This window comes from Crocodylus porosus, unplaced genomic scaffold (assembly GCF_001723895.1).
Source record: "Crocodylus porosus isolate Cpor-Errol unplaced genomic scaffold, CroPor_comp1, whole genome shotgun sequence".
NCBI classification, from domain to species: domain Eukaryota; kingdom Metazoa; phylum Chordata; order Crocodylia; family Crocodylidae; genus Crocodylus; species Crocodylus porosus.
Genome location: NW_017728927.1, coordinates 7,928,695 through 7,940,497, shown reverse-complemented (window position 1 = coordinate 7,940,497; position 11,803 = coordinate 7,928,695). Strand labels below are relative to the sequence as shown.

Here is an 11,803-nt window from a genome sequence, read left to right as displayed (position 1 = left end):
ACGCTCGCAGTTGCTGCCCCGAGACTTCGTCTGCATCCACCGGCACTAATTCCAGCCATAATCCTCTTCCACAACAGACTCAGTGTTGGAGTCCGGGGTGCCTCTCCGCGGCTCCCCCCAGCTTAATTTTGAGTCACTGGGATTCTCCGTCCTGCTCCACAACTGGACGTGGCCTCCGGGGAGGGGATCAGCGTGGGGGTGGCAGAGCAGACGCAGGTGGTTCAGCCAGCTGCCAGGTCTCGGTTTCCCGTTGACTCAACCCCAGCTCTTAGCTATTTCAGGAAAGCGGGGACGGCTGCAGCGCCTGCCAAGGAGGAGGAAGGAGCCGATTCTCTTGGCCTAGGACTCGGCGTCCAACCCCCCTGCTCCCTTCCATAAGCCACGATTATACTCCACGTTTAGATCCCAGAATGAGGATGAAAATGGGGTTATTATTTGTATCGCCCTAATTAATATCCCATAAATGGTGCTCGTGCTTTATTATTCACGTGGCCACAATCATCGTCACGCCAGGATTGCAATTTCTATCAGTTTATTGCATGTCTGAGCACGGCACAGGGGAGGCCACGGCGTTAAGAGCAGGCAGGAGGTAAAGGGGCAGGAGGGTTTCTCCTTCACCTTGGCTCTTGCTTTGAGCTGGCTTCCAAGGGCCAGTGGGCTTCACTCAGCCTCTGTCTGGTGCCTGGCATGCAATCATAGAAAATCATGTTATATTTGCTTCCCTTGCTTTACAGATGGCACCTGTTGCTCTCACTCACCAGCAAAAGGTTCAAGGCACTAAAAGTAGCCCGTTGGCATCTGGGACTTCACAACACCTTTGACAACAGTCTCGTAATTTCTTCCTTCCTTGCTACAACCGCAGCTCATTTCAGCCAGCGGCTGGCGATCGGGTCCATCTCTTGTCGCCAAGTTAAGCCAATCCGACTCCCATCACAGTCAAGGGAAAGAGCCACACGGCGATGGGAGGTGAGATCCAGGAAGGGTTAACCAAGATAAGCTTGTGCTGGTGTGGACTAGCTAAAATATCTCCTGTTTAACAGCAGCTCTCAATGCAGCATAAGCAATTCTCCTCTCAACTTTGGCTCGCCTTTCTACAGATGCACGAGTGTTTACACTGAGCACAGGCTACAACCTGGGCTAATCATCATCCCGCTGCCTTTTTTTTTTTCCTTTCTGAATTAGAGATGTATACTTTTGTGCCCTGGATATATACAGTAAACTTCAGTCTTGAAAAGGGACTATTTATCTTGGAAGGAGCCAGATATGGTTGTAACATACACCCTTGGGGGGATTGAATCATATAACTCTAGTGAAGCATGGCACCATGTCCAAACAGTTGTCTGGCAAGAGGATTCCTGGCAGAAAGTCTCATCGTTCGGCATGTGGAAATGTTGGCTTCCTACATATTTCTTCTTTTTTTCAGCATTCCTAACGCATGTGATTTGGGACCGAAGCCAACAACAGACGACAACCAGCACTTTAGGTTTATTAGCCGTCGCTCCTCGGGCCTGTCTCCCGATGTCTTGCGCAGATTGATCTGTAAGACCTCAAGAGAGATTTGAAATGAGGTCTAATCCAGGGCGGTGACAAAGATTAGAGACAAGCCCCCCCGGCTCACTTTCACAGGCAAAAGGTGAAACCTAGGCAGGAATGATTAAAATGTCCCCTTAAAAAAAAAAAAGCTCATGACATTCAATAGCCTGAGTGGAGTGGAGTTGATGTGCTTGCTTGCCGTTAAAATCACAGTGTTGTTTTATTTATTCCCAATATCAGTCTGGTTAGGATCTAGGGGCATCCATCTCCACGTGGCTTGTTGCAGGCCGTGACCTGTAAGGGTCTTTAAGAGGAGGTTAGATGAACATCTTGCTGGGGTCGTTTGACCCCAGTAGTCTTTCCTGCCATGGCGGGGGGTCGGACTAGATGATCTGCTCAGGTCCCTTCCGACCCTAGAAACTATGAAACCTAGGTGATGCAGGACAAAGGCATGATTTTATCACCTGGAAATAGGAATAACAGCTAGCAGTGAAGCCACAGAAGTATGGCTTGCAGCTGCTGGATGTGCACTGGTGGATGTGGTGCATGCTGCACTGATGCCTGTGCCGTGCCAGCGTCACTGCTCCCAGTATCCAAGCTGGCTAGATCTGGGGTAGCCAACCTGGGGCATGAGTGGCATGGGCAGCCTTTCTGCACAGCATGTGGCAGATCAGCAAAGGAAAAGGCAGGGCAGCAAGCAGAAAGCAAAGCAGCACAGGGCTGGGAGCAGAAAGCAGAGCAGCAGATCAGGCCAGGGAAAGGGATAGGAGTGGTGCTGGGGGAGGCTGCAAGGCGAATTTATGGCATGCGCTCACCAAAAAGGTTGGCACCTGCTGCACGAGGTTAGCATTAGCCCCCAAAAATGTGTGCGTTTGCCATCCTCACACCTCTGTTTGCTACGTGGAAGTGGCTTTCTTAACACCCCTGTAGAGACAGCAGGTAGTTGCAGGCTTTGTGTGAGAGCAGTCTCGGGGACTTGGTGATGCAGAGCTAGATTTTATTCTCCTCCTCGTATTTTCTTGGCAAACGCTCCCTTTAAACTTGAATAGTAACATTCAACAGGTGCACAAGGACAAGGACCGGAAACTGGCCGGACCAGTTTCACCATCCAGGTTAAATAACTGCAAAACGTGAGCAAATGAAATGATATCCTTCTGGCTGTCCTAGGACCTTTACAGGTCAGATCGTAAGATGGACACACCACTCATGTATTAGTCCTGGGTCAAATCGAAAATATACCTGAAGCTGCACAGTCAGAAACCTCTTGTTGGCACAGAGCATCTGGTTGAAAACTGGGGTTCACCTTTCTTCTAGTTCTGTAACATGATCTCACCGAGGTTTTCCCTTTCAAGGAGTTTTTTTACCTGCCAGCACAAATAGGAAGGTGAGAGGAAGGGAAGTCATCGCAAGCATTACCCATAGGTAAGTAATTAATAATATAATGCGCTCTGCTTGAGAGAGAGCATGGGCCCCAAGAATGCACGTGCCTTTGACGTCCAGTTTCTGATTCCTTGGGTCAATCGCCTGCACTTTTAGCAAACCATAAGGGAAGTGGTAGCTTCTCAAAGCGGTTCTTTAGTGGTATGTGATATCCTTCGGGTGATGGATCAGTATAGCTATTACTAGCAATGCTACTACTTGGCTGCTCTGTAGCATGGCAAAGGCAGTCCGATGAAACTGTGCTGGAAGAGGCCGGTTGATTGTTTCTTCTTATTCTCCAAAACACTGGCTAACGTGCGACAGCTTGAGTTTATCAAGGGTGAGATACTCTCTGCCCATCACTGTGGGTCCGATCACTTATAGTCGAGGGGATCCATTCAGCTTCTCACTCACCTTTCCCAATTCCCAAATGGGACGGGGCGGGATCTGGGAGACTGCGCCTGGGGTTCGGTTAGATCTCAGCCCGGGAGCAAGCGTTTGTAAAACACTTCTCCTAGGCGAAATAAAGGCAGCTGTTGCTGTAAAGCACTGAGACGGGGCAGTGTTTAGGGGCAACGTCGTCCCTCTGCAGAGCTGATCTCATCATTTGTTTTCTCAGTAAGTTTCTGTGGAAAGCTTCAAGGAGACGGGAATGTCGGTCTCGCTGCTGCCCGGACCCTGCGTGCAATGGCATGTAGATAAACGGCGCACGCAGTACTTTCTCTTTTTTATTGCATAGCTCCTTTATCCTCAGTCTGGGGGGTTTTGCTTGGTGTTGGCCAGCACCGGGGGTTAGAAGCAAGAAGCAGATCTTTTCTGAAAGGGACTTACCTCACCACTCCCAGCTGTGCTAGACATGGAAGTACTGAGACTTCCCCAAAGGCTAAATTTTGGCTAAATGGAAAATAATAAACATGGCAAGGGATTTATTTTTCCTGTTCCCCATAGTTTTCTGTGCTCCAGAAAGCTTTCAGACTAAAATTCCTGGAGAAAGGAGTCTTCTCCTTATCCAAAATGCAGCACTGGACCTTTTCCATCAATACAGAATCACAGAAAATTCAGGTTAAAGGGAGCTCAGGAGGTCACATCTAGTCCAACCCCCTGCTCCAAGCAGGACCAGCCCCAACTGCATCATCCCAGCCAGGGCTTTGTCTGCCCGGGTCTTCAACACCTCCGAGGATCCTCAAAACTTCTCCATCCTTGGGGGTTTTGAAGACCATCTTTCTAGGCAACTTGTTCCAGTGTTTCACCACCTTCCTAGTGAGAGAGTTTTTCCTAATATCCAACCTAAACTTCCCTTTCTGCAATGTGTGCCCATTGCTCCTTGTCCTGTCATCTGCCCCAGCTGAGAGCAGCCCAGCTCCATCCTCTTTGCAGCTGAAGGCTGCTATTCAATCCCCCTCGGTCTTCTCTTCTCCAGACTAAATCAGCCCAGGTCCCTCAGCCTCCCCTCACCAGTCCTGTCCCCCAACCTCCCAACCATTTGCATTGCCCTCCACTGGACTCTCTCCAATGTGTCCACCTCCTTTCTGCAGTGGGGGGCCCAAAATTGGACACAGGACTCCAGATGTGGCCTCCCAAGTGCTGAATAGAGGAAGAATCACTGCCCTGGATCTGCTGGCACCGCTCCTCCCAATGCAGCCCAGGATGACATTAGTCTTCTTGGCAACGAGAGCACACTGCTGGCTTATATTCAGCTTATTGTCCAATGTAGCCCCCCAGGTCCTTTTCTGCAGAGAAAGAGGTGGTGCAGGGCCTCAACCGCATGACTTCTGCACTGCCAGCCACACACTGCGGCACTCAAGCTCCTGGCATGGGCAGGGTGAGTTGCCGGAAAAGTCAGTTAAGCTTCACCCTGACTTGAAACGAGAGAGAGTTCACCTTTACAGCTACCCGTTAGTGGAAATTTGTGAGATGACCAGTTGTCCGGTCAGTGTGAACTGGGCAGAGACCTGATGCCCCTGGAGATCACTGCACACTTCTCTGTTGGTGGCAGCGTTGCTAGTGCGGTCGGGGCTGGCGTTAATGCGAACCAGTGACCTAGGGGTGCCAGCTCTTTCACTGGGGCACTGGACCCATCCTTTGCTCTAGAAGTGGTACTTCATATCAAGCGGGTGCAATACTAACAGCTGCAGAAAATGCAAGACAAACCTTTCAGGTAAAAAAAAAAAGAAGATAGTGCTATATAGTTCTCATATATCTACCCACCTGTGCATGGTTTTTATCCAGCATCTGTAACAGCCGACCACTTACGCACCACCACGATGATGGAGGGAAGTCTTTTGTGTCCAAATGTCTAGTGGGTCCCTTTGCTGGTGCATGGAAGGGAGCTGGCTCACACAGGGTGATACCCAGCTGCCTTCGGGCAGAGGCACGGTCACCACGATGGAGGAGACAATAAACAATAATGAATGAAGAGAGAATTGCCTTGCGGTAAAGGCATGTCACTTAATCTCCCGGTTCCTCATTTCTCCCTCTGTATAATAGGCATAGTCATTAGGCCTTTCTTCCTTCTCTTTGTCTGCCTTATTTATTCAGCATTTAAGGGCAGGGTGCACCTCTTCCCAGACAAGCATACAGTGTCAAGCGTAATAGAGTCGCGATCTCACCCTCGAGATGCTATAAATACCGATTAGTTAATGGAAAGTTTCCCGGAGGATGCCCTGACCTCAAGACGCTGGAGACAATCCTTCTCTTTCAACCTCTTACGTCGGTGGGGGGCAACCTCCTTGTCAAATGAGCCCCTGCACCTTCCCCGAGAGCCACTCCAATCCCCCCCGTCTTCACGGATCTGCTGCTCTGCTTTTTGCTCCCAGCCTTGAGCTCCCTGCCTGCTCTGCTGCTCTGCTCCCTTGCCCCGACAAGATTTATGTGTATTTTTGCCGGGCAATGGCTTGCTTTCATTCTGCCTTTTTCTTATTAATGCAGAAACAACACAACTGCCCATTTCACTTCCCCGAAGGCAAACCCAAGACGCTTGTTTAATGGGCAATAGTTTTGAATTATTAATCAAATTATATCCATATGCTCCTGTCTTCTCACTAGTACACAGGTGGCCCCAAGACCTGCATTTTCCAGTTAGAGAAGGCCTGTATCTTAAGTGTTGTAGGTCCTGGGGTAGCGGGTGGTCTGAGAGGGGTCCTGGGCTATGGCTGAAGTGCACTGGGGTCCAGCTATTCTTCTGCTTCCATCCTATAGTTTGCTCTGGTTGTGAGTAATAATTTTTTTCCTACCTTGCATCCATCTTGCTTATGTAAATGCTACATTTTGGAGGCAGAAATCATCTGCTGTTCTGTGTTTGTACATAAGGGACCTCAGAGCAGGCATCTTCTGATGGAAATGGCTCCCTATGCTTTCCCCTTGAGCCATCCAAAACTAACTAGCTAGTGGTGCAGACCCGTACTGGATAGACTAAGCAAAGGACTCGTGCCTGAGCGCAGGAGCCTTTGTGATGTCCCTTCCATCCCTGATACAAGCCGTTGCATCTAGATCTGGATTTCTCCTTCCTGTGTGCGGGTTGAGACGGACCTGTCTGTTAACTCCTTGGCTTAATCAGAATATCTGGGGCAACCCGGACAGCATCGTCTCCGCTGACATTAATTGCTCTTGGCCGATTTGTACCAACAGGAGATCCTCTGCCCTGCACTGAGAAATCCCACAAGAAACAATAGGGTGGCGAGCCCTGTTCAGTTTGCTTTTGTTAAGCCACCAAGGCTTGGATTTTTGTCCAAAGTGATCTCAGTCTTAAAACTGCGAAATACAGCTTGGGAAGACTGCCGATGGGGGCTCCGGGTCATTTCTGGTCCCTCCTGTTGTGCAGTGTTCGGCATTTGGGATTTGATTGTCAGTCTGATCCACCAAAAGCCCCCGAGCCTCCACAACTTGTCCTGGAGAAGGCGTTGTGTTTCTAGGGACTCCTGAAGGAGCAAAGCCCTCACCCGTTTGCCCTTTGAGTTACGGCTCCCGCATTTGTCAGAACTCAAGGAAAAGGGCAAAAAGCAAATAAATGCTTGTCTCATAAAAAGCAACAATGCTTTGGGGAGGGAGGAAGGTGCCTGTAACAGTATGTCGGACTTTGCAATTCGCTGCACGTTCAACCCCACAAGGCACTGAGATTATCACCCCCCCACGTGCTCCGACCCCCGGACAGGGCTTCCCTCTATTTGCAGCAAGGAAACCACTGCCTGAAATCAAAAGCGAAGCTTGCCGAGAGTTCATCATAGCTCGTAGTTTGGGAGCTTAGCCCAAACTCAATTCAGCAATGTTTCGTACAGCCAACAGGTGTGAAAGGCCATGCCTGTTGCCAGCATAAACCTCGCTGAGCCACTGCAGCAAAGTGTTTGCCAATGGTTGAAGCTGTCAAAAAATATACACTTACCCCCCTCCATAAGGCTTAGGCCAGGCGCCTGAATTTCCAATCTCAATACTGCTTCCTCTCCAGCTTGTTTTCTGCAGATTAGCAGCAAAAATGCAGTATACAGCTGAGCCCCCAACTGAAGAGCTTCAAGCGCATTGCAGCCATCAAGGAGCTGATGCTCACAGCACGTCTGTAGGGCACGAATCTATCGTCCCCCTTATACCAATGGGGAACAGAGCCTGGGGAAGAGAAGGGACCGGTCGAATTTGACCCACAGCACTTTGTTTTGTTTCAAACTTTCCAGCCAGGTGAAAGAAAAACCAGAAGAACAAGGTTCATTTTGCATTTGACCCACCATAAGCATTAGTGACAATTAGGACAAATGGGGGCCAGGGGAATGGTGTTGGGTGAAACGAGACGTTTTGTTTCTGCAAATGTGGATCAGTGCTCAGTGTCTTGGAAAGTGGGGCTGATAGGGTTAAAGAGAGATGTGAAGCAAGCATTCATCCCGACAAACATTGCTAGTGTCAGATTTAAAGAATATTCAAGCAGAAGTTGGGACAAGGGCGGGGGTTACATGATTTTTGGTTTGGGTTAGGAAGATGCAACTATAGCGTGGGGCAGCAACCTATGGTCCATCGGCTGCATGTGGTCAATGAAGAAAAGGTGGAAGAAATCCGTGGTAGCAGCAACAGCAGCGGTTACAATCCAGCTTAGGACCAGGCCGCATTAATTCTGCCTGCTATGGCTGAAAGCTTGATGACCCCTAGCTATCAATAAGTGATTTCAAAGCCATATTGAAGAACATTGCTCACAGTCAGTTCCTGCAAAGATGCTTGATAGGATCCCAGGTGATCTGATCTTCCATCATTGGGTTGGGGGAAGTCAGGTCTCTGCTACTGTTTCATTTTTAATCTTTTTCTTCCTATTTTTTCCCCCACCTGACTGCAAAGCCAGCAGCATCAAATGAGACCGCTAGGTTGCAATTAAGGTAATTACAATAAATTAGATCCCTCCCCCTTTTTCCCCCTCGCATAATTGCAGGTCGTTAGAGTTAATGGTTAAGATTGCATTTGTACATGTCAGCAGAAAGTCATTGCAGCATCTTTCATCCAGGCTACTGTACTCAACTTTCACGTTATTCCTTTTATCTCTAAGGGGGGAAATCATGTTATATCTCCTTCCTTTGTTTTAAAGATCACACCTGTTCCTCTAACTCACCAGCAAAAGGTTCAAGGCACTAAAAGTTGCTTGTTGGAATAGGAAATCCTTCTAATCATAGATTTATAGAAAATTCAGGTTGGAAACGAGCTCAGGAGGGCACATCGAGTCCAACCCCTTGCTCCAAGCAGGACCAGCCCCAGCTACATCATCCCAGCCAGGGCTTTGTCTACCCGGGTCTTCAAAACCTCCAAGGATGGAGAGTCTACCATCTCTCTGGGTAGCCTTCATTACCCTCCTAGTGAAAGAGGTCTTCCTAATATCTAACTTAAACTTCCTTTGCTGCAACCTGAGCCCATTGCTCCTTTGTCACCACTGAGAACAGCCCAGCTCCATCCTCTTTTGAATCCCCCTTCAGGGACTTGAAGGCTGCTATTAAATCTCCAGTCTTCTCTCCCCCAGACTAAATAAGCCCCATTATAATGCTTATAATATTTCTAGGTCAAGGAGGAATTTGTTTCAGATCTACTCGCAAGGAGAGCACTGTGGAGCCTGATGTGTGATATTCAGGAGAGCAAGGTGGATAAATAGGTTTAATTGCATCTGATTTCTTCTTGCCAACATATGTGAGTGCTGCCATCAGAAACGGGCCCATACCATCATTGATGATATGACCTATGGGCTGAGTCACTGTTAAAAAAAATATTGGAAATATGTTTGCATATCAAGTGCCTTTGTCTCAGAATATCCCTCTCCTGCACCATCCCCCTGCAATGACTCACCGGCGCTTAAAAACAACTTGTCACGTCATTCAAAAGGAGTGGTTGACTAGTCACATTTTAGGGGGATTTGCCGGCTGGTTTTGAATGGCAACATTTAGGGTTTGGGGATTTTTTTTTATTTTTTTTTAATTAAAGAGGAAGGATTTACAAAATCAAAAATGGGCTGTGGATTGACACACACGGAGTTCAACAGGCACTCCCCTGCTAGGGAAGACAGCGTTTCATTGCAACTCCAGCACGTCCTTCCACGCCGAGCAGATCCACCCCATCTGCAGGGGTTTCCATTTCAGCTTAGGGAGGAAAAAGCAAAAGAAAATGCTCAGCCCAGCTCCCCACTTCCCTGGAGCAGTTCTCCTGGCCTCACCCTGCGAGGCTCCCAACTTGGTAAGGGTCTTGCATGCCCATGTTTGCTCAGCCACTTGCATTGGGTCAGTAAGTCATTATAATATTTCTTTGGCTTGAGGCACCATACAACCCTAACAAATGACCCACAGGCCAAGGCACCGACCCCACAACTTCTACCAGCGCATGGGTTGAACCCATAAACTGAAACGATGTGCTTTCGAACTGGGTCTCACGCTCGGTCCTTGTGGATGACTCTCATCGTTGTGAAAAGAATCCCGTTTCTCCTGTCTGGGCTGCTAAGGACCCTCATGTGCTGCTACTTACCAATCAAAGCTTATGGCAGAGGTGATATCTTTTATTAAACTAACTAGATAGTTGCCCAAAAAGTCTTTATTTGCAAGCTTTTGGGCAGATGCGCCTTTCATCAAGCATAGGAGACTGCAAAGTGTGGCGAAATGCCGGGCTAGCGGCTCCGGCACCGCTTAGGGGAGCCGCGGGCTTTGCGGAGCTGTGCGAGCGCGCGGCTTGTGGGGCGGGATTGAGGTAGCTTTTTAGCCGCCCTTGAGGTTCGCCGAGTTGGCACAAGTAGACGACTTAGAGTAAGTTGTTAGTGTCTCTTAATCTATCGGGTGTCCGCTGGTTCACGAGGTTCCAGAGCCAGCCCTTGCTCTCCAACAGTGGAGCTGGTCCGAAGCTCGGTGCGGCTGCCGGCCCCGTAGTCCCAGAACTGGTCCACGGCTCATGAATGGGAAACACAAAGCAATACTGTAACACGGTGAATCGTTGTCAGTTGTCGGATTTCTGAGGCCTTTATCTTCGCTGGGATACGCCCAGGCGGGGCGGCTGAGAACCGGTCTGCGGGGTGATCGGGCCCACAGAGTTTTCCAGTTGTCGGCTCTGCTGCTTCCTGCTTTTTTGCCTCTTTTATAGATGTTTGTTGGGCTGCCTCTATGACACTAACTAGATAGGATAATTTTCTTTTACATAATTATTGCTAGGCAGATTTTCTACATAAGTTTCATTTCTGCAGAAATGACACTTCTAGATAAGAAATGAAATGTACAGAATGCGCATGTGTAGCTTAATGTCAGTGGAGAAAAGTACAAAGCGTTCATTTTGATTAACAGTCGACTTCAAAGTTACATAAATGTGAGAGTGCCGCGCGGCAGTTACACAGAAAAGGGAAAATAATATAAAGTCTTTGCTAAAACTATAAGATAGTTACACAAAGATTGTAAAAGATCTCCAAAGTAGAAACTTTTATATTCATTGCAATCTTCTGTCTAGGAGAACTTATACAATCTTTGCAGTCTCCTATGCTTGATGAAGGGCACCTCTGCCCAAAAGCTTGCAAATAAAGACTTCTTTTTTTTTTTTTTTGCAACTATCTCATTGGTCTAATAAGAGATGCCACCGTAACCATGAGTTTTGATTCTTTTTGCCTATGGACCAGTCCTACTATGAGTTTTGCCTTCTGTCTGTGGACCGATGCTACAACCTGGATACCTGCTACTTACCAACTGCGGTTTGCTCTTTGGGGCACAAAATGCAGCTGTGCTTTAGGGGACGCCCTGACCATTTCTGGGTTCTGAAAAAGAATAATACTTCATAGCAGTCACGCTGCCTCCTTTCACCTTTTTACTTAACTCTGCCAACTCGACTGTCTCCCAGGAGAGGTAAGAGACCCCAGGGAAGTCGCAGGCTGCAGACAAACCACCAGTTGTTAAATTCTGTCTCGCATCAGACTACAAACCAGAGCAAACAGGTCCTGGAAGGATGGACAGCGTCTGGCTTTGCTGAACCCAATAGCCAGCCTCTCTCCATTGCTGAATGTGCCAGGGGCCGTTGAGTGAAACAGCTGTGGTGTTGTCCTCGGAGGAATTGCCCTTCCCCGTTCCTGCGCCGTGACCTTTCTGAACCCTTCCAGATGTCGGGGCATTCAAGATGGAATTGCACCCCTCGGGCGTACTCCTTTTCACTCGTGGCGGGAGCAACCCTGCCGTTTCTGCCTGATGGGAGAGAATGAATGGATCCAAAAATGACGGACAGTAGGGTTTCACCTCTGTCCCTGAAGACGGGAGTGTGGTCAGGGACTTGTGACGCACGGCAGAAAGTCAGCCGTCCTTGACTCTCATCTCTGCAGCTGACTTTCTGTTTAGGGCTGATCTCTGTAACCCTCTGAGCAATGCTGAGTTGATCCACCAAT

General features: G+C 48.6%; 1 long non-coding RNA gene across 1 annotated transcript; it reads right to left on the bottom strand.

The window, feature by feature from the left end:
* Positions 1-5,158: 5,158 nt before the first annotated feature.
* LOC109314831 lies at positions 5,159-7,569 on the bottom strand. Its single transcript, XR_002102375.1, has 2 exons — positions 7,331-7,569; positions 5,159-5,311 (listed from the first exon to the last, which is right to left on the bottom strand). It is a non-coding gene; the product is annotated as an uncharacterized LOC109314831 (long non-coding RNA).
* Between the last annotated feature and the right edge of the window lie 4,234 nt (positions 7,570-11,803).